Source organism: Pseudopipra pipra, chromosome 8, assembly GCF_036250125.1.
Source record: "Pseudopipra pipra isolate bDixPip1 chromosome 8, bDixPip1.hap1, whole genome shotgun sequence".
Lineage (NCBI taxonomy): Eukaryota > Metazoa > Chordata > Aves > Passeriformes > Pipridae > Pseudopipra > Pseudopipra pipra.
The window spans coordinates 30,669,330-30,692,658 of NC_087556.1; the positions used below are offsets into that span (position 1 = coordinate 30,669,330).

General features: G+C 49.0%; 1 long non-coding RNA gene across 1 annotated transcript; it reads left to right on the forward strand.

The window, feature by feature from the left end:
• The first annotated feature begins 5,056 nt into the window (after positions 1–5,056).
• LOC135418277 (uncharacterized) lies at positions 5,057–20,981 on the forward strand. The gene is made up of 2 exons (XR_010432380.1): positions 5,057–5,244; positions 11,702–20,981. It is a non-coding gene; the product is annotated as an uncharacterized LOC135418277 (long non-coding RNA).
• The last annotated feature ends 2,348 nt before the right edge of the window (positions 20,982–23,329 follow it).

Genomic DNA, 23,329 nt, shown 5'->3' on the forward strand with positions numbered 1-23,329 from the left:
CCCCATTAAAGGGAATAGATTTGTATCAGGAGAGAAACAGTGTGAGCAGCAAGAGGCTTGGCTGCTTTGGGTATAGATTCATGAAAGTCATTTCAAGGCTCTCTGGGAGCATAATTAGAAACATAAAGTCCTGGGATGTCTTCCTTCCTTTTTAATCCAAAACTACTTTTAAGAGCTGCTGGCAGCTTGAAAAATGGTTATTAAAAGAGAAACAACTCAGCCAGTTTGAGGGACAATGCAGCCTACAAAGTTTCTCTGCAAAGTGTAGGATTTAGAAAAAGATCCACTTAATCAATAGGGAACAGGATGCAGGCTGATTTGGGAACAAAAAGGGATGTCGGAAGAGTGAAAGGAAAGTAGCCCTTTAATCTCTTACATGGTGATTTAATTCAAGGTGAAAGATTCCTTTGGTTTTTGGAGCAATGTTACTTGCAGAATGTTCAGATGGAGGAAGGCTTTAAAAGTTCCCAGGATCCCTTAAAGCACCGGCAATACTTAAGGGCACATGAGAGAGCCTGGCAAGACCTTGTTCCCGTTGCATTATCTAAGGATGGCAAATCAAGCATAGAGAGGAAACGTTACTTCATCTAAGATGTTATTTTCAAGGGCTTCTCTGCCATGTTAAATAATATTTCCCTTTCAGCAGAGCAATAGGGAAGGACAAAGAGCAGCTACTGGCTGTGTGTTAAGTTGCTGGAGGGTGCTCAGACAGCACAGTGATGGACACACTGAAAGCTGGAAAAGGCAGCCAAGATTGGTGGTTTTTCTTGTCTGAAAGACAACTCTCCCTTCCCCTTCTCCTGCAGAGCTTGCACAGTGATATAGAGGTGGACCTGACCTCCTCTTGGTGCTTACTCCAAGGTTAACATACATCTTCTCTGCTTTCTGTCTTACAAAGGTTATGTTGCTCTTTTAGAGAAAATCACAGAATTCCAGAATGGTTCAGGATGGGAGGGACCTTAAAGATCCTCTTCTTCCACCCCCTGCCATGGGCAGGGACACCTTCCACTAGACTAGGTTGCTCCAAGCCCCATCCAACCTGGCCTTGGACACTTCCAGGGATCGGACAGCCACAGCTTTTCTGGGCAACCTGTGCCAGGGCCTCACCACCCTCACAGGGAAGCTGTAAGTTTTAGAATTTTGGGGGGAGCAGGCAGAGCAGAGTGGCATGTACTGAAGGTTTTCCATGACAGTGACTGAAGTGGGTGAAGAAAGGCTTTAAAAAGTAGTTTAATGTTTTCCAAATGTTTGACAATGCACAATGTGTCCCAGAGATGTGCAGCAGCACTGGGAGCAGAGCTGAGAGGCTTTGTAGAGTCTCCCTGGGAAGCAGAGGAAATGTCGAGCTGTCCTTAGCCTGGATATGAAAAGGTTACACCGAATTAGGAAATCAGCACTTACTGAATGACTGAATGTCTGCTGGGACACAGGGCTGGGACATGGACCCCTTGTGCCCGGCAGCCTCAGCTGCAGCAGAGCAAGGAGCTAAACAGGGGCACCGTAGTGCCCTGAGCAGGAGGCAGTGGAAACCCCAGGCTTTGATGTCTGTCTCCAGCTGATAAATAGTCAGTGTAACTGTAGGAAAGAGTTTGTCAGAGAAAAGAGCCAAAGGAAAGAGTGACTCACGACTTGGCACTGAGGAAGTGCCATCCGAGCCCTTCGTCTCCCTGCAGAGCCAGTCGCGGCAGTGCCAACATGAGCTCCTTTGCCTCCCTGGGAGGCACACCAGGAAGCTGGGAGAGCTCTTTTTCTTCAACGGGGACATGGATGTGTGAAACATGGGCACTCTGAAACATCTCCTATTCTCCAAATGTGTCACAAACTGTTACTGTTTGCTGTGACTGTGGTGAGCCCAGCTGGGCTATGATTTCTAGTAAGACGGGGATTGGTCCCAGCCTCTGGACAGGGCAACCTAGTGTTGTCTTTGTGACACTGCCTGATTCAGGACGAGCACCAGACCATATTCCTATGTTAATTCTAGCAAAATACTTTTTCCTGGACGTACTAATACAGCACAGAACTGGTTGATGTCAGGAAACAGACACTGGATAAACTGTCCCAAATAAGGAGTGTGAAGTAAACCCTGTCCACAGCCACACCTGTGTTCCTTGGGCAGCAGCAGCAGCAGCAGAGCTCTGCCAACAGTCCCAAACTGCTCCCAGGCTGGTTGTGTCGCAGTGTCCTCGCTCTGTAACATGGGCAGTCTGCGCTGACAAACACTTGTAACTTCATAAAAAGATATTCTTAGTGTAACTATAAATTTTTTTGACTTTTTCTATAATTGAGGTGAATTAAGTGTAATTGAAAGCATCTGCTCCGATTTTGGCGCCCAATATAGCGTGGTATTCTGCATCTCCTGGAAGACACTCTCTTTCTTCAACTCCCACTAGATACAGCTAAAAATAGTTAATCTAAATCACATTCTCTCAGGCAGAAGTGCTCTTCAGCTCTCAGGATTTGCCCCTTCATGCTACCAGCCCTCTTGCTGTGCCTGGAGCCCTGACTTGCACACAGGAAGGATGTCTCTGGCTGAACAGGAAAAGTCACAGGAACGTTTTCATATGCCCAAATCCATGCCTGTATTTAGTGCATACATTTACATACAAGTGCACATTTCAGATTGGTTTTCAGTTCCCAATTAATCCTCTGATTCTTGATATATAACACTGAGCAATGCACTGTATTACACCATATGATTCATTGAGCTTCATTTTGTTTAAAATTTATTGTGATAGAACAAACACCTATTAATATTTCATGTAATTTTGCTTGTGGCAACATTTTTCTGGGAAGCCTTACAACCTCAGAGCATGACTTTTGATTGAGTTTGTATTCCCAGGCAGGAACTGTCACTATGACTGAGTCAGGATTGAGAGTACGTGGAGAATAAAATGAATAACCTGGTAGGTATGTTGCAGTTTCATTAGACCAATGACTGGAGATTCAGAAAATTACTTAACCCTGAAAACTAAAAGGCAGTGTGAAGCTGTGAGGAAAGCTGGGGTATTTGCTCAGGTTTCTTGGTCTCCTCCCACACTTGTGCTAGCGGACCCCGCTTGTTAGAAGTCAGATTCCCAAATGAATTCCTTTCTGATAGTGCTCCAGGGTGTGAAGCAGTTAAACCACAAATACCCAAGCCATGAAATGGCAGCGTCTGAAGACCTAAAATATGATGACAGCCTGAATATTAAGGGCATTTTTTATTTCCTAGTGGGAATGAGACAGCTTCAACATTTTGTCTTTCTCACTCTGCTAAGCCCAAGGAGGTCAGGGGTATGGGGGGAGGGCTGAGGAGCTGTGGAAGCTGAGGAAGCTGAGGGGGCTGTGGGGACCAGGGGCTGAGGGGATCAAGGAGCTGCAGCTCCTTTGTTGCTGGGCTCTCGGTGCTGGAGCTGCTTCCCACAGGGACCTATCCCCCTCCCCCCTCACTCCCACACCAAGGAACACAAGGCAGTTTTTCCTACAGGCTGTTTTTGGAGATCAGAGGGGACAAAGGCTGGGAAACGTCTGCTTAAGGCTTCTGAATCAACAGAGGGATGTGAGATGGGGGTGGTATTATTTTGACATCTGCTCCCTGTGAGCAGCAGCAGAGCTCCCCATCACCCCAGGACACGATGCACCCTGAAGCCCTGTGCCCCCCATCCCTTGACAGGATCCTATGCAGGACAGAGCTGCCTTGGCCCCTTGCTGCCTGCTGACCCCAGGCCCACACACCCAGACCCAACACTCCTGTCAGGCATTCCAGGCTGTTTCCATCCCTATTTGTTCTGGGACCATGGGGTCCATCGGGGCTGCAGCAGAAATGATGCTCCCGGGACCTATTCTCACCCCCACCCACCCTGGACACCAGTGTCCTCCTCCTGTCCTAGGCAAGCTCCTCTTCCTCCACTTGCTGCCCAGAGGCCACCCCAGGTGCCTGGTCCAGGTGCAGGTGGAGCTGCCAGACATTCCCCTTGCTCCCACACCACCATGGGCACATCCCCCTCTGCCCACCTGCATCCATCCAGGCTCTGCTTCCTGGCTCCTGTGTCAGCTGCCATTGGGACACAGAGAATGACCTCCCCTCCTCCTCTGCCCCAGAATGAGGACATCTGGCCTCTGGGACACACTGGGCAGTGCCACGAGCCTTTCAGGTGTCTGTGGAAGAGTCCAGGGCACTCTCCTCGAGGACTTCAGGGCACTCTACTCCTGCCCTCAGGAGCAATGTGTTGTGTGCTCGGGGTACAAGGCACATGAAGGAGGCCCATCTTCACCCCACAGGTGCAAGCACAGCTCCAGGGAGAGGCAGTTTTACAGAATGGTTTCTCTTGTATCCCTGGCTCTGCCCATGAGAACTGGACCTGCCAGCAGCCCCAGGACTGCAAAGGGGGAGAAGCCTCATGATGTTCCTGCCCCCCAAAACTCCCCTGAACCCTCTGTGGAGGTCAGCAAGTGTTCCTGCCCACTCAGACAGCGTTCCCTCTCGACTCACATTCATTTTGTATTCATGAGGGCTATAAATACATCTTGTATTCTATACAAATCAGGCATGCACTGAAAATATTTATGCATTGCATCCACTCACACAGTCCTCTGGATTCCAGCCCTGACAGCAGCAAAAGCTATCATTACTCCATCGCATGGATGGGAGAAAATTCTACTGTGGAAGCAGTTTATCTTTTAGGGAGTTTGAGGAAATTTCAGTTCTGCACAGACTGCAGCCCTGGCAGCTGAGCTGGGCCCTTTAAGGAAATGTCCTCCAAACGAAGGCAAGGTTTATTGGGTTTTGTGCTGTTGCACTTTTAGACAGTTCAAAACTCTCCCAGGAATCCTTTTAATATTCCCATAAAATTGAAATATGAGTTATGTAATTATAATTAGAGCACCATACTCCTGATAACATTCACTTCATGTCTTTAGGCTGTTTACTTCCTAACTCGTACCTAGAAGAAATCTAAAACCCCTCAAACGAACAGTTCCCCTCTTCCCCATTACAGCGCAGACCAAAACAAACAGCCAAACTTATTAAGGCAGCTCTCACGAGAGCTGTTTCCATAGCGCTGCTGCTGCTGGAACCGCGGCCGGGCGGGAGGGCTGGGCATGGGGCGTTTCCGACCTTAAAGTGTCAGTGTTTCCCTGGGGCAAGAGGAGCCGAGAGCCGTAAGGGCATGGGGCATTATCTTCTCTCTCTGTAAAAGCAGGACACATGAAATTTGGCAAGCACCGGATGCATCAGTCCCCTTATACCTCAGCTGCCTTCCCCGGGTAAGTCACAAATGTCTTAAAAATTAAAAACCTACCCCCCACCCCCAGACCAGCAAAGACCTGGGTGTTGGTCTCTTCTCCCAAGGAACAAGCAGCAGGACAGGAGAAAACAGCCTCAAGTTGCACCAGGGGACAGGATATTAGGGAAAGTTCCTTCCTGAAAAGGGTTGTCCAGCCCTGGCACAGCTGCCCAGGGAGTGGTGGAGTCCCCAACCCTGGAGGGATTTAATAGACATGTGGATGTGGCACCTGGGGACATGGGCTAGCAGTGGCCTTGGCAGTGCTGATTGGAAAGGTTGGACTCGATGATGTTAGAGGTTTTTTCCAAGTGAAATGAGGTCATTGCATCTCACTGCCCCTCCTGGGGCTGGCAGCTCCCAGAAAGAGGGTTTTGTGCCACAGAGGGGTCCTGAGGTGTCTTAGGGAACTCAGTGAAAGACAAGAGATCAATGCCTGGGGAGTCTGTTCTTTTCCACTTCAGTTCATTTTGAAAGTAGAAATTACATTTTAATCTTTTTATGCTGCAGTTAAAACCCAATAAAAGCATCACCAAGTAATTTCCCTTTTGCTTCCCTTTGATTTTAGCACTCTTTGTTGTAGTGCTGCCACCTTTAATTATTAAGCAGCAGTATCTGTAGTGTAATCCACAGAATTTAAACTCTGCAGGCTACTGGGCAACCCAGATTTTATTTTGTTCTAGAGGAGTTCACATACATGTATATTCTTCACAGCAGAGAGATGATGAGGCTGAATACGCTGAGCCCTTTGGACACCATCTCAAAATTTCAGCATCTCACACATTCAGGGCAGCCCTGTGTTGGGGCAGCTGCAGTCCCACCTCAGTGCAATGCCCCGACGTGCTGGCTGGGCAGGGCAGGGCAGGGCAGGGCAGGCTGTGCCAAGTTCACACACCTTCCCTAGGCGGGTGGGCTTGCTCCAGCTCTCCTGTCTCGCTGCTCTGTCCCTGCGCTGTCCGAGTGGCCCGGGCAGCAGGCCAGCTCTCTCCAGCTGGCACCTCGCTGTTGGCAGCTCCCCGGACCCGCCGTGAGCCACCCCTGGGGCTCGTCCGGGGACTGACAGGGGCGGCGGCCCCGCTGCCAGCGGGACACTCCGGCCGGGCTGCGGGGAGGGGACGTGAGACCAGCCGAAAACAAGTTGTACGTGCTGTAAAAAAACCCAGGGTTATTGGCTAAGGAATGCTGTGCCCTTCCAGCATGCGCGGGAGGGAGTGCTGGCAGCCAGGAGACAGGCTGGCACAGGCGGTGGAGAGCTGTGCTGTGGCACATCCCGTTATTGGATCCCGCAGCAAGGCACTGGGCATCCTCCAGACTCGCCCTGGGAGCTCAGTGCAGCTCGGGAACACGGAGCCTCCTTCCCCTCCCCTTGTGCTCGTCGGGCTGGGTTTTCCCTGTCCAAAGCCCCGTTGGTTCCCTGAACTCTGTCCAACTCCTCCTCCACAGAGGGTCCCGCACTCTGCTGCCCAGCCTCAGAGCACCCTGGCCAACAGACTAATTATGATTTTAAAATTAAAATGTTTAACTACCCTAATTACACTGAAGTTTAAAAACAGTGTTTGTCCGAAACACTTTTACCCTCACTTCACACACCCTCAGAAGTCTTGAACATACACCTTTGCCAATAAAACAACCCCTCAAATATAAACAGAATATGAAGTGTATGCAAGAGGCCATTATAACCCAGCAGGGCTACGGAGCCATCTGTGGCCAAGCTGGGACTGTGCTGTGCCTGTGCTGTGCCAGGGCCCTCATCCCAGTCCCCATCTCCTGCCCTTTTCCAGACAGACAGGAACAGTAGATCAGTGTGTTCTTAACCTTTGCAAGGAAGCAGGAGCTCTGGGACTGGTATTTGCACTTCAGAGCTGGAACCAATGCCATCCTCAGAGAGAGGACAGAATAGAGAAGAAGTGTGACAATCTGGCACATAAATGCTTTTGAAATCACGCAATATCAAATGAAAAGATTAACATTCTACCAGCTTGCTTGAAGCTGAATAATATTATTCCTGGTGATATTATTAAACCTCAGACAGTGTGTGTCACCCAAAGCCAACAGAGCCCTGGTCCACGTGCTTCAGAAGAGCGAGGCAGATTTCTGCTGGCCGCAGAGAGTAAGTGGAGCCCTGGGCGAGATCACCAGGAGATGCCAACAGCCCTGTCACACTGAAACCTAGGCAGGGTCACAGGATGTGCTCACAGCTCCACTGTTGGTGTGACAGCACCAAAACTTAGGTAGGGTCAGAGGACATGCCCACAGACCTGTCACTGGTGTGACAGGACTGGAATCCGGGCTTATACAGCAGAGACAGAGCTCCCGCATGGGATTTCTCCCCAGCCTCTGCTGCCACTCCCAAACCTGCTGCAGTGTTCTCCCAAACATCCCTAAACAGATAAATCTCAAACATGGCCATGGCAGAGGGGATGTGGGGGGCTGGTACCAAGCCCCTATGGATTAGTGCAGATTATCACAGTGGCTGCTGTGTGCCCGTATTGGTGAAGCCCACCCCCAGCCACTGTCTGTGTGTCTGGGTGCCTGTGAGCCCTGCTCCAAGAGGCCAGTTTGGATGCTAAAGAGCCACAAACAGCCCCATGCCACACACAGCCCAACGTGTGGCATGTGGCTGAGGCCACACAGCTGCCACGGCCTGAGGGGGATCACGGGATAGCTGTGCTTGTGGGACTGGAGGGACGGAAGGGCCCCATCAGCCACCCACTGATGGAAAAGGGCCACCCTGCCTGCCTTTCTTCCCAGGGTTGGCAGGCTGGTTTGCGGCACAGAACCAATTTCCTGAAGAACCCAAAAAAGGAGACTGACAGTTGACATTAAAATCTAATAAAGTTAGAAAAGCAAGGGGACAGATAGTTTAACAAGGAGCCATTTCTGGTGGTTACTAGATAAGATTTAAAAAAATTGTTTCATCCTGACTTGACCTAAATGGAGTGGAAAATTACCATGACTACATTTATCTGAAATCATAAAGTGTGTTCTGATTAGACCATGATAAAAAGGATGGTATAAATTGATCTAAAGATAAAGAAAGGGCAGGGAAAATGAGATTAAGAAAAGAGGCAGACACTAAAAAGGCAGGATAATACAGCAAGTCTCCAAAGCTCTATTAAAAATAGCTGTAGGAACTGGAACATAAATAGTTCAGTGCTTCACTTTCCTCGTTGGGATGTGGCCTGGCTACAATACTGGGGAGTCCAAGTTATCACCTCGTTAATCCCAAACCCTTCAGCAGATTGCAGAATGAGAAGCAGGTCTAGACCAGGCGGTTCCCTCCCCAAGGACTGAGCCTGGGCTGGAGAGCGTTCTCTGTCTGTCCGTCTGCCTGGAGCAATGTCCATGCGTCTGGAGCAGTGTCCATCTGTCCATCCACTGCACCAGCGTCCACGGTCCCTCCAGCTGTGCTCCTCTCAGTAGGATCTCCTGCCTCCCTTCCTCAGTGAAACCTGCAGCTGGTTAATAGGCCTTAGTCCCTAATAAAGCACATGGAAATTGGTCAAAAGGCTGGAAAACTAGTACAGTGGATCTGGAAAACAAACCAAGCCGAAGAGAGCCTTTGGCTGAACCTCCCTTCCTAGAGAGACAGCACTTGCCTCTGGCAGAAACCTAGATGGTCATGGAAGCGAATTCATCTCTGATAAAAATCGTGTTTCGATTTCCTAGGAACAAGTAAAAAAAAATGAAACAAACCCATATTGGTTTTCTGACCCTGGCTGTGTAACCGGCTGCCTGGGGACCTGGTGTGTGCAGCACTGCCACGATACCGAGCAGGGAGGAAACCACCAGCCACAAGACCACAGGAGGCTGGAGGGAACGTGCACGGAGCCTGCACGGGAGGGGCTTGGGGCCTGACTGGGTGGGGGCAGTGCCTGGCCCTCATCTCACCGCAGTGCACCCCGAGGGAGCCCCTGAGCCTTGCCATGGGGGGCCCTGCCCTCCGCACCAGCAGCCAGGGGTCCCGCTTTGGGCACACAAGTGAGCTGAAATCAGCCATGTGCTCCACGGGCCAGCTGCCCCCAGGCCTTAAGGTGCCCAACCCAGCCCAGGAACAAGGCATCGAGCCTGGCAAAAAGTTGCCCTGAGATCATCTCTCTCATAAAACATCTTCAGCATTCCAGAAACGCTGCTGCTGCTTGATATCCATGGATCAGGAATGGATGAAGGACTGACGCCACCTTCCTTTTTAGCTGTTTTTTTCTCTTCAGCCTAATGACTGGAACATCAAGCCTCTCTCTATAGCAGGAAAGCAGTTTATTTACCTAATCCCTGATGACCCTGATCTCAATCAGTTTTCTCCGAGTGCAGGATTGAAATCCCCAGTGTCCTGTGACCACGTGCCCCCTCAGCACAGGACTCTCTCCCAGACCTTCCCTGGATGGCCAAGCATGGCTGTTTCACTTAGATAAGGCTCAGCAAAAAGCCTGTTTGGAAAACTCTCTCTCTTTCCATTTGGTGTAAACTTCCTTTTCCACTCCCTGTTTATGTTAACCTAGACATGTGTAAATCTTCCACCAGAGATTTCCTTCAAGGAGAAAGTCAAGGCACGGAGTAAGAGGAAGCTCCATTCCCACCGTGCTGTTCAGACAGTGTCAGCAAAGAGGGGCTGCTGGTGTCCCCTCCATGGCCCTGTGATGGCTCTGGCATCACAGGTGGACACTTTCCTACAGGACTCCGGGAATGATTTGGGGCCTTTCTTCTGTGTGAGAAGCAGCCTGGTATCTGCATCTGTCCTTGCTGTCCTTGCAGTCCTTGTCAGTGCCACAAGTCCACGGCAACATTATTGTTCTTGCACTGGAGAACTTTCTGCAGTGTTATTAGCCAGTCACAGATAATTTAATTTCCTTAGATTTGTTTTAATTAATGTCCAGCTACTCAGCTGTTCCGCAGGACATCTGTGCTTTCCTCTCTCCAGCTGTGAATATTCTGTCCTTGAAAGCAGGATGGCTCCAGCTGATGGGGAGGGATGGTGGGGGGGTCAGAGGACAGCGTCAGAGCTGGGGTGACAGCCCCATGCCATCGGCAGCTTTTTCCTGCCTTGTTCTCCTCTGAGAGCCCCAGCAAAAGGGTTTGGAAACTATGTGTTGAGTGCTGGGCAATGTTCCTGGGGATTGACCAGCCCTCTGCTTCTAGAGCCCAGTGGGATTCTATTTTTTCTGGATTTAGGAGGATGGAGTATGAGGGTTCACTTACTCCTTACACAGGTGCCAACTAAACAAACCAAGCAAGTGTTTTGTGTTACTGTGGAAGCAAATTTGTCTTTGCTGTTCAGGAGCAGAAAGAAACCTGGGAAGATGGCAATAAAGCTGGGTCCGGATCCTAAGTTCAGTGTGATGGAAAAGAGCTCTCCACCTTCCCAGGAGATGATCCCAAGCAGTCAGAGGGTGCCCAGCTCCCTGCATCTTGGCAAAGGAATCAGCCCTCGGTGGGGGAACTCAGTCTCTTGGGAGCTGGTGGATCCAAGACCGACAGAGATGGCAAAAACAACATCCAGCTACTCTCTAGTCTCATCTATACTGAAGTCTATTTTCATTCATGTGAGTCTGCCATTGCTGCTATGGTGACCAACTTAAAAATTAATTATATAAAGACATTAACAACATATTTAAATAGGAATGTTCAACCCACGTTTCTGGCAAAAAAGATCCACATATTCCTAGATCGTGCCCCTCCTACCTTCCCCTTGAGTCCTTAGATACTGTGACTCCACTCATTTCTTTCCTTACCCCTATGCTGATGTTCACAAATATAACTAGTCTTCTGATTTTTTTTTTTTTTTAATTTCGACTTATATAAACCAGATATTCTTTAAAGAATTCCAGTTCTGCCCAAAGCCTGTGTTGCTGTGAGCACCAGCACTGTCCTCATGTAGCACACAAGGTTTGGGGTTTGAGTTGGGACAAACAGAGCCCCAGACAGGTGCCCAGCTGAGCATGGGATCACTGGACTCCTGCCTGTGTTTTGTTGGGGTTTTCCAGAGGAGACAGGTAAGTGTCAAAAATGTATCATCAGAACCAGAACGCTCATCATGGCTGTGACATGGAGGGAGGGGAACTTTACAGATCCTGCCTTAGTCCTCAGCCCCACAGCTGACCCCTTTAGAGAGGAAAGGGGGCAGTTCAGCCTTGCTTTTTCTCCTCTCGTGACTTCTCTAAGCAATGGGGCTTTTCAGCCCCTGAGGAGTCACCTCCACACCTGCTGTGACTGAGCTCTCCTGCTTTCCCTTCTCTCCCCTCCCCAGGCTTTCATCTGTGTCTAACAGTACTTTCTGTGCCCTCCCATCACAGACAGCCTTTGATGTTGGCGCTGTCATGGAGATTATTTTTGTGCTCTTTTCTGCAACTATTTTACCATTGACTCATGTTGTTTCTTTTTTCTGTCCTTTTTTTTTAATGCATAAACATATATCCACCCTTACCTCATTCCTTTCTCTTCAGCCATGTGTTCTTACAGGAGGCAGCCAATGGACGGGGACAAGGGGATAAGAGAGAGGGGAGAAAACTGCACTTGAGCATCCAGGAATTTGGCTTTTCAGAGCATCCAGTGAAGTGAATGCAAACCAAAGTATGTGTTGCAGTGAACATGTGCCTCTTGGCAGGGATTTGTGGAGGGAAGGACTCACTCCTGGGATGCAGCCCTGAGCTTTCCCACTTTACGAGCTCATTTGTTTTGGCACTCTCAGAGCTGGTTTACATGCCTCTGTATCCAGCCGCCTCTCAGCTAGTATTTTCCTTCAAAGAGCTACTGGGAACGAGGCCTAAAAAAACTTTGCAGAGATGCCTTCATTAGTTCTGCTGAAAAGGACACTGAAGCAGAGTGGTGTGAGAGATGCCTTTCCCCAAAGCAGCGTGGTAGAACCACGGCTGACATCTGGGTGCTGCAGCTCTGTCAGAGACAACCAGCCCTCCCAAACCAGCCCTCTGTGATTTTCAGAATTATCAGCCTTTTCAAACAGCAGATAATAAGAGAAGCAAACAAAGCCAGCATCAAGAGGACTAGGTATACTTACAGAAAGAAGGTGACGGGGCTTGCTGGATCAGCTGTGACGGTGACTGTTGTATTTCACACACAGACAGCGCTTTCCAAGAGAGGTGCTAAAACTGATGGTGGGTAATGAATTCTCACAGACATTTATTCACAACTACTCATGTAAAGGTTTCATCTGCTCTTCTAGCACAGCCTTCCTGGGAGAGGAACATAATGGATGAAGAGAAACTGCAAAGGGTGCAAGAAGATAATGGAGGGTAGAAGAGAGCAGAAAAAATCCAGATCAAATGAGCAGGTAATCAGGATTACCAAGAGAATTCACTGTGTTTCTGAAGAGCAATGCACCATCACCTTTCAGATGGATGCCATCCTAGGTGCTGTTCTGTACTTAAAAGAGGAAATGTTTCACCTCTCAAATCAGTAACATGTCTTGACTAGAAAAGTCTCCTTTTAATGATCAGCCTGTTCAAGAGAGAGCAAGGCCTAATCCTGATTCACTGGACAGGGTCTTACATTGCCTGGTGTGGCTGGAGCTGTAGGAAGAGAGGGTTGATGTAGGTGGCAGGAGGAAGCATCAATCTTGTTCCTTTGGAGCAGAAATCCTGTCAGGATGGGGAGCACAGGGTGACTTGAAAGGGCTGAGCACAAGCATCCTTTTGGCTTTTTGGTGAGAAACAGCTGAGTGCCCAGGACAGCAAGTATTTAATGGACGGATAGTCTAGTGTTCAGCAAGGCAAATACATCCTTGCTCTGATGTTGTTGGTTTTAGGGAACATATAAAACAGTAAGAAGGCAAAATGAATGTGAAAAAGATGAGCACAGGGAAGCATTGAAGAAATAAGACCTATTGGCCTGAATAAATAAAAGCCTGACAAGGTTGGCTCTTGGGCTTCCCAGGGGATGGAGAGGAGGAGGAGACAGAGTCCACTGGGGGCTGGGGGGAGGGAATGTCCCCACTGGTGTGTCATGCTGCTGTGAGGCATGGGGCTGGAACCCTGCTGGGTGGGTGCCCCTGGCAGGGCAGGGTCTGGCCCCAGACCTCCATAGTGGTGGCAAATGGCAGGAACATTTCCCCATCTCCTCTCCCAGTGGCGAGTGCCTTGAGTCATCACAGGAGGGGAGCTGCTGTCTGCATCCCAAACCATGGACCCAAGCCCAAGGACTGACAGTGTCAGGAGCTCACCATCAGAAAAACATTGTCCCTGCGTGGAGGGAGCAGAGCAGCTCACACAGCTGACAGAAAACCTCCAGGAAGCCAGAGCAGGGATATTGAGAACAGGTTATGACAGATGATACCAGACTGCTCAGCTCCACATCCAAAACAAGGCTGTGGGCAGATCTGTGTTCCTTCAGACCTGAGCACGTGGACAGCTGCAGGGAGTTGGGTGAGTGCTGGCCTGGCACTGCCCACAGCACGTGGGCGGGAGTGGGACTGTGTCCTCCTGCCTCTGTGGCATCCCTGGCTGGTGCCTCTTGCCCTCAGCGGGGGGCTAAAAAGGATCTCAAGAGTCTCATTTGCAAACCTTCAACAAAGATCACGCTGACGTGCAAATAGGACAACGGCAAAACAATACGTGACAGCCAGCTTGCTCCTCTTCTTTGGAAAACTCAGATGTTTTCTTGTCACAAAGCTGCTCATTCTTCCTCTTAACATAAACATTGTAATGAGAACAAAATGGTTTTCTTTGACAAAATGCTGTGTGTTGGTGGTTAAGAAAATTAATATTTTGTAATGTAAATGAAGGAGAAAGTGAGCAAGCATCCCCTCTCTGGGTGTGTGAGCCCAGAGACAAGGGATGTTTTGTGATGCTCAAACTTGTGCCTTAACACAGCTTCACAAAAGGCAGATAAACATTCTGCACTTCTCTGTCCTGTTACTGCTGAGTAACCTGGTCTAGTGGAAGGTATCCCTGCCCATGCCAGGGGATGGAATGAGATGATCTTTAAGGTCCCTTCCAACCCAAGCCATTCTGGGAACCTGTGATTCTGTGAATCATTAACCCCAAATAAACTGCAGTAATATTATGTTATTGCTCATGTCAACAGCCTGACTGATTTTAGTGGGACTGTCAGGATGGTCAAAGGTTGTCAGTGTCAGTTTTAGCTTCAGAGTAGGAACTGTGGATGTTGGAGTTAAAAGCAAATTATTGCCAGTATCTCCAGCCAGCTGATGTTCAGATTGACAGTATTTATTTATTTTTTTTTTAAATTTCAAACTTTACTATTATTTTTAACCACAGGAAGCCTCAAGGAATTTAACTGGACAAAAAATCAAATGTTTTTCTGCACTGATAAAAGCATGGAAAGAAATGGCAATGGGTTACCAAGAACCAAGACTGCTTTTTATAAGGCATCACTGTCATTCACAGATAACTTGTGTTTTTTCTGGGTACAGGTACCAAAATCTAGAGATTAATCTCACACTCAGTGTGCTTTCCAAGAATCCAGAGTGGCCTTTAGAGCCCTGATCCGTGCTTGGGCACCACAACTCCATCCTCCACTGAGCACCTGGTTGGCTTTGGCTCTCCTTGGGCTCAGACACATCCCTGGTGACAGCGAAGGGTCCCCTCACCAGCACCACCAACACAGCCCCTTCTGGGGTTGGACAAACCATGGGGTGGAGTAGGGACCAGGGCAGGATCATCATCACCACCTGGCCCATTTTCAAGGAAGTGGCATTTCACCAAAATGTGATGTTCAAAGTGAAAATACTTCACTGGGACTTGCTTCTTCCCAGAACATTTCACACAGGGAATGTTTGGTCTGAAGCACTCTCTTTAGAGAGAGACGGGAATACCCAAGTGAAAAAAAACAACTGAGTTTTCAAGGGTGTTTGTTGTTGTTTTATTTTGGGGGGGTGGGGAGGGGTTGTTTGGGGTTTTTTGTTTGTGTTTGGAGGGATTTGTGTTTGGGTTTTTTTAAGTGAAATTTCATTTTGATGGAAATGTAAAAGTTTCTGTAGCTTCTCAGAAAAGGCAAATCTTAATATTAGTGGTCTCCAAGAAACAGAATGGAACTGTTTGGTAAACGTGAGGAGACAAAATTAAATTGGAATTATTGTCCTCTCCTGCTGGAGATTTTATCTTTTAAATTGGAAAAGTGCTTATACCGTAGACCCTGAAAGCAATAAGGAGTCTCCTGTTGAGATAAATGGGAATTATATTTTTTGGCATCAGTTCCTGAGTTGCCCAATGAGTTTCATTGCATTTTACAGTAAAGACTGTTCTTCAGCACAAGCCCTTCCTGTTCCAGACCTTGGAGTTGGGAATGTGCAGATTAAGGCATTATTTTGACTACAATCTAAAGACCTTGCAAAAAAGTTGAAAAAATTCCAAGGTGCTGCCATTGGTTTTGCTGTGGACAAGATTAATGTTCGTTGGATTTGCTGTATCCTTTTAACTGCTGCTTTCCTCCTCCTTCCAGTAAATAAATCTGCCTATTAGTTAAACAAACTGACTATGATAGAAACCAAACACAAGAAATATATTAACAATAATCCCCTGTTCTTAAAATAGAAAGGCAATAGTGAAGAGAGCCCTTGGGTTCCGCTCGCTGCTGGGCACTGCTTGCTCCAGTGCTCCTGATTTGAACTCCTGGAGGAGAGAAACACAGGCTGCAGCAAAACCCCAAACTCGAAGAAGTTCCTACAGGAGCCTGTTGTTAAACCACGTAATCCCATCGTGCTGCCATTACAGAGGCAGGACAGTCCCACCTCCTGGACAGTTCACAGGCCCACCCAATGAGAGACACAGCAGGAGAAGAGGAGAATGAGGCGATTTGGCGGGTGATCCTGAGCTTGTTCACCTCTCAACGTGGTTCTTCCCCTTTCTCTGTGCCTTGGTGGGTTGTGTGAGGTGGCAGCTCTTCAGAGAGCAGCTGGCACTGCCGCCTGGCCATGAGGGCTGGCATAGAATTAATCATGGAATCGCAGACTGGTTTGGGTTGGAAGGGAGCTTAAAGCTCATCTCGTTATACCCCCTACACTTTCCACTAGACCGGGTTGCTCCAAGCCCTGTTCAACTTGGCCTTCAACACTGTTGCTGGTACATGTTCCACCATCGCCATCTTTTCTTAAGAAAGATGAAGGGTCCTTTTAAAAGTGCAGATTATTTGTTGCCTGGAAACAACCAGGAAAACCTGGCATGCAGTTTTTGAAACAGGCGTCTGCTTAGCAGCAATGAGCTGCTCCCGTGTGACGTTTGACCCTTCATGGGGGCTTTGTCCTGTGCCAAGGAGGATGTGCTAGCAGGGACCTTGCTGCTGCCTGCAGAGCAAATTAGGCAGCAGCCAGACATCCCTTTACACGCTCAATTTCCAACCAGCAGAAGTGAATTCTGGGAAGCCTTTGGGAACCCTTCCTGCCCGCCCTGCACTGGACCAGGCTGCCTGTCTGGGCACTGCAATGCCAGGCCTGTCCCTGCCTCCCTAAAACCTACTGATGACTCCATTGGGATTGCGGTAACAGATGTTTCCCTCTGATTTTTACTGCATGCTTAGGACTCTAGGATTTTCCTCTGGAACATCCAGAGGACATTTCCTTAACCTCGCTGCATGCTGTGGCTGGTGCCGCAGCCGAGGTGCTCCCTCCATCACTCTCCCCTCTGGGATGCAGTGAGCTCTCTGCAGTCCGTGACTCAGCAGCCTCCCTTCAACTGTTTGGGCAGAGCGATCCATTAATATTCAGCCATATGTGGAAAAAACTCTGAAACCCACAAGGACCCAGGGATGCCTCATCTCATTCCTTCCCCAATATTTAAATTGGAGTTTGAAGTTCAGACCTTGACCTCCCCTTTCCTTGCTAGGAGCTCATTTCTCAGTCGGAAGGCCAGTACCTTGCTCTGCGTACTCTGGGGCGTGTGGGGAGTGCGGGGACCGATCTCCCAGAGCTGGTTATGGCCTTTTTTGGAAGCGCCAGGACGGGCTCAGTGCGGCGCCGCAGCTTGGGCGCTGCAACGTGAGGCAGGGCTCCTCCGGTCCACATTCCTTGCTAATTTTAACCAGCTCCCTCGAGCAGGGCCCGGAGAAGTATGGTCTTGATTTATTAGTCTTCTTCTTCTGAAAACTTCGTTCAAGTTTCTTGGGACAGAGGTAAAACCAGACTGGGATTCTCAGTTTGGATCCTGACAGATGTTTTTCTGCACCACTGACTGTTGCGAGGTTTCCTCAGCATCAGTAGTTTTTTCCCTGAGGTGTCTGGGGAGCAGGATCGCCAGAGGAGCTGTGTGGGGAGGGTGTGGTGGCATGACCAGATGCTGGGTCTGGCCAAGGCTGATGACATCCTGCAGACCTCATTGTCCCAGCAGTGGTTGGGCAGGCCAAGACTCAGGGTCCCTGTGCCCAGTGGTGGTGCTGACCATCTTCAGGTCCCATTGACCCAGCCTTGGCTGGCAGTGGACTCGCTCAGGGTCCCCATTCCCACTGACAGTGCTGGCTGCCTTCCCGTGGAGCCCTCCCTGGGCAGCACACGCTCCTCTGCCATCAGCACCCCCAGGAGCAAATCACCAGGGGCCACTCCAGCAGTGGACCATGTTCTCCCAAACCTGGCAGCTGGACACAGAAAGGGAACTGCTCATCATCAGGCAGGGTTGACCTCCCCTGGGCTGGACGTTGACTGGGCATGGCAGGGCTGGGAAGCAGAGCTCAAAGTCCCGATGACAGGATGGGAATGACCAGAAGCCACAGCCTAGATAGTAAAATGTGTTGCTGAGGCTGTGGAAGAGCTGACCACAGGAGACACAGCCGGCCTTGAGAACTTGCACAGACATTGGAAAGAGGCAGGGGATGGGTAACTCCCTGTAGCAAACAGAACAAACCTAGTGTGCTTAACTTGGGGCAAGAAAAGTTTGGTTTAGGCACAAGGAAACTCGTTAGTGGTAAGTTCAGCTGATGGCAGAACCAACTTTCCAGAGACTCTGTAGTGTCTATATTGTTGGAGATTCCCAAGTGCACATTCAACAAGCACGTGCCAGGGAAAACAGACAGAGCTGGTCCTGGCCTGGAGGGGAAGCACAGTCTGGAACATCCCCCCCATGCTACACTGTCATCTTCCCCGTGACACAGTCATTGTTCAAGCAGCTGGAGCCCCTCAGAGCCCCCAGTGCCACACAGGGTTATCCCAATGCCGGCAGAGATGGGGATCCTGAAGAGCAAGAAGCTCCTCTACCTTGCTGGCTATTGTAGCACTTTCTTGGTAGCTCAGTGTAAAACCGGAGTGTGTCAGTCTCAGTCTGCATCAGTAACCAAATCAGCGTGAAATCCACAACCTGGGTATTTGCGTAGAAAACATCCCGAAGGGAATCATTAAATGGTTTTTTCCAGCCAGTTTCCTTGTGTCCTATTTCAATTCTGTGTGTGCATGGACTCACATCCGTCGCCAAAATGGGGCCGTGCTCCTGGAGAACAGACAGGAAAGCACTAGTTAGGCTTTTTCTTGCCTTGTTATTACAGTGGAAAAGACAGCCTGTGCCTCTGCTTGGCCACCCTGACTTGTGCCCCATCCCATGGGGAAGGTGCCCAGGGCTCTGTGGCACTCGATGCCAGTGAGTCCAGCTCAGTGCTGCAGCCAAAGCAACAATCACCAAAAATCCAAAGGCTGTAGCTTGGACTGAAACAGTTCTGGCCTCATTACTCGTACAGAACTGATGATTTCTCTAAGGTGTTTTGTGCTTAAGGCTGAAGAATTAAGCAATGCCTACGGTTTAAGGGGAGTTTGTTTGTTTGTTTGAGATTTTCTTGTCCAGCTGCCAAATGGTTTTGGCTTAGCCTTCAAACAAAGTAACTCTGCTATGACCAACCAATTTAAATAAACCCTGGTTGAAATCTGAGGCATGAAGCAGTGAGGAGAGTGGGACTGGAAATGCTCCAGCTATTCTTTGCTGGGGTGGTGGTGTCCCGAGTCCTGCCTGGAGCACAGCCCAGTGTGAGGAGGGATGAGGGTGAGAGATGGAGCAGTGAGTGTCACTGGACCAGCGCTGGGATCAGCAGCCGCTGCTGTCCTTTTCTTGTTGGCAGATGACTTGATTCCTGCTGGTCACCTGCAGTGTGCTACAGCTGGGCTCTGTTGTGGGGCCCTCCAAAGTTCTTCTTGGCTTAGGGTCCTCCTGCCAGGGCAGTCACTGCTATGTGTTCCACGGCAGTGCTGGGGTGAGATAGGGTTTCTCTCAGCTCACCTGGGCTTGTTCCTCACCCATGTAATAACCCCCTGGTCTGCCTTATTGTCAGCTATAATTGAAGCATGGAAGCTGAAGAACAGAAATTAATAGAAAAGGAAAACCCCAATTAGCCCTCGCTGCTATTGGCAATATTGCAGCTGATTCCTCAGGAGCTTGAATTTTGAAACACACAATTAAGAGTTTGAGCAGGGGTCTAAAATACAGCAGCACGCCAGCAGCTGGCGCTGGCAAAAGCCCCACTGTAGCCTCCCAGGACACTGCATGACAGCAGTTTTCCCATCCCCTCGCTTTGTCTCTCTCTCTCCATTCTTTTCCCACATTGAACTTGAGTGCTGCTCGTTCTGCTGATGCTCTCCACAGCTCTCACACTGCCTGTCAGGACCCATCCCTCACCAGGATACAGCACACGATGTCAGTCCCTGGCACCTTCTGTGTTTTGTGTTGGTTTTTTCACTTTCCACCAGGGCTCTCTACAGGAACACCTTTACTCCAGCTCCAGTTCCCCATTCCCTCTGTTAGGCTGTACAGTCGTGGTTAATGTCCAACCCCACTGAGTTTATGAGCCCTGTGGGCTCCCAGGCAACTCTCCATGCAGGAAACAAGCTCCTGTCACCACTCCATGAAAAATGTCTTTTAATTCTTAAAGTACCCTCAACTCCAACTCAAGTTAGTGCACTTTTCCAACCATGCTTAATACTTTTTAAAAGTAATTTCGGTTTTCTTAAAGAATTTTCGCTGTCATTAATGCTTTACATCGGAATAAGATTTATGGAAAAGGCTGGCTGAGACACCCCCAGGGCTGCACCCCCTCACAGACAGGAGCCCCTGACAGCCCCAGTGCCTGGTCACTGGAGCCCAGAATGACCCCAAGCAGCCTCTCAACAGAGAGTTATCCCACAAATCACACCATATATGTCTTTACATAATTTGCTTTTATCTCGTGGCTCCTCAAAACAGCAGAAAAAGTACTATCTGGATAACAGCAGGAGAAGAGGAAAACGGATTTAAGGAGACAAGAAGTTTAGCCTGATGTTGTTCTCATCAGCCCATTAAACTGCTCTTGCAGATCTCAGCCGCATTAGCCTCTGGGACTATAAATTGAAATTCCTAATCTTTCTTGATTTGCTACAGCTCTAACGCTTTAATCCACCTTGTTTTCTCCTTAGATACTTCTCTCCTGATCCCATTGTTGCCTGATTAAAAGTAGTGGAAAATAATCTAACAGCCAGCAAAGAAGGAAAAAGAATGTCCTAGTGAGAGGTGATTTCAGAAAATGGGATTACATCTGAAAAAGAGTTCACACATTTAACTGAAATGACAGTCCTGTGAGTTACAGCAGCAGAGAATGGATTTACTTTTCTCAGTATAAATTGATTCTGTTTCTCCCCAACATGAGTCATCATTTCCCATTATTATGAAGATGCAACAAGGCAACTTTGAAATATAATGCACTGTATATCCAAATCTTCACTTTGAGGACTTAGATACTGCTGTCAATATAGCTAACTTAGTGCAAACACTTGAAAGTACCATTTTAAAAAAAATAATAGTGAAAATATTTTTTTCTTTGGTAGTGTCTTTGGTCATTTGAAGCCCCTACAAGGAGTATGTGTGGGTGACCAGCGATGGCTGTTTGGCTGTGGGAGAGCAGAGAGGCAGAGTGACAGACAGGGACTGGGGGACAGACAGGGATGGGGGGCTGTGCCTGGTCTCAGGGGTGGGCTGGGCAGGCTGGTTTTTGGTCACTGCTTTGGACCATCACTTTACCTGCCAGCCTCGCAAACACCCAGCCATGCTGAGTAAACAGTGTGGAAAGGATTTCTCCACTATCACAAAGAGAGTGCAGTGTGAGTGGGAGGACCCCCAGGCTATGTTTGAGTTCACTGGGCCGTGGCAGAGCTGCAGCCACCTTCCAGGATTTCTTTGGGCCTCTTCCCATTATTTCCTTTCTCCCTGCACTATTTCCTCTATTTCAGATTTAGATTTCTTAGTTTGAGAATGCTTCATGTGAGTCAAACTTCGCACCCTCATGTCTGGAGCACAGTGGCTGGTGCTGGGTGCCGAGTGCTGAGTGCTGAGTGCTCCTGCAGGGCCACACCACTGCCCCATGGGATGGTCCCAGCAGACCTAGGGCTTGGCAGGGGGGTACCAGCTGCCCCCTCCACTGCTGCTCTCCGCTGATGAACTTACCCTGTGGCTTGTCATGTTATTTATGAGCGTTGCCCTGTGTTGTTTCACTCCTGCAGCCCTTCGGGCACGGCTGCCAGTTGGGTACCACACGTATCGCCCAGTGCTTGTGTTCTCCTCTCCAGGCAGAAAAATCAATTAGAGGTTTTCATTGTGCAGTAAATGTCAATTGTGCAAACATTACAAACCCAGAAACATCTGTAACTATGGAAACTCTTGAGGCAAGACTCATTTCAAGAATAAATTATGACAAGAAGCTTTTTATGGTTGTTTTTAAAGAATAAATATAAATTAAAAGAGCTGAATTTCATAGGTGCAAGTTAATTTTATTTTTTAACCTTTAGTACTACGGCTTTTCAAGACACGTTTATCAATATTGACATAGAGAAAAATGGCATTTTATCAATGTTTGCATCCCAAGAATCAGCGTCATTGTTTGCATCACTTCAAAATGTTATGCTTAGACAATCTGCATTGTATTTCAAGGGGGAGAACACTTTTCAATGACTAATGGCCCAGCCTGAGAGTTTATCATGGTGTTGTTTATGCTTTTTGCTACATTTTACAGTCACACAAAAAAATCATCAAGTGAGTGAAAAGACAACTCAGTCACAACTTTCTTTGAGTCACTGGGATGTCATAGGATATGAACAAGAGGCCTGTACCCAGTCACAGATCTGGGGAGTAATCTGGGATTTGTTCTTCCCCCCACTTTCTCCCTTCTCACAGCCAGCGTGAGAGGCTGGCTGTGAGTTCAGGGTGGGAGTGAGCAATTCCTCCCGGCTCTTCTCTCCTTTACAGTCTGCATATCACTGGTGCCTGGAAAGTAAATCCTTGGAGGTAAAATTTAGCTGCAGTTCCTTTCAAAAAATAAGAAAATTCTGATTGCGGAAGGTATTGCAGTGACAGCTGAACTGCTGTGACCGGCAACTTAGTGCCTGTTCCTTGTTTGTAGCACATAAACCCCTGACATGGTTTGTCCTCAGCTGTTGGTGTGCCCATGTATGCCCTGAACAGCACTGTGAACATCCTATTTCAGAGTCCCTTGGAAGAGTTTAACACTTACTGCTCAAACCTGCTGCTGGCAGCTGAGCAGTACCTGCACGTTGTCTAACAAAATGCTTGGAGATAAAACTTGGATGCAGTTCCCTTCAGGAAAAGAAAAGCTTGAGGACATACTGATTTGGCAATTTTTCCTATGGACATGGGAGCGTGTGCTGGGGAGGGTGGAGAGTCATGCTCTGTTTGTGGAGACATCTCTCGGCATCCTCCCACCAGCTCCATCCTCCAGCGGGGTGGGACGCTGCTCCCGATTCCTTCTCTGCTGAAGGGTGGAATCAGACCTTCCATCGGTTCAGGGAGATTTACTGAGTCCCCAGTAAAGGGGAAAAGCAGCACAAAAGGAGGCTAAAAAATACAGCGACCGCAGGGGTTTGGGGGAGAGGGAGCACGGAGGGGGCGAGGATATGGGCAGAGGGAAGGGGCCGAGGAGGAGGGCAGGTCACCGCTTCCAGCCCCGGCTGGCACGGGCACGTGGGGCTGATCCGGAGGGGACCCGAGCCAGGGAGACCCGCACGGGCACCGCGGGCAGTGCCGGAGGGGAGCGCGGGGCTCACCCGGGACATCCTCACCGCGGCTCCGGGCGCTGCAGCGGCTGGGACTGAACACAGCACTGGGCTTTTCTGGTCTGTGTTTGTTTTCATAAACCTCTTCTACCGC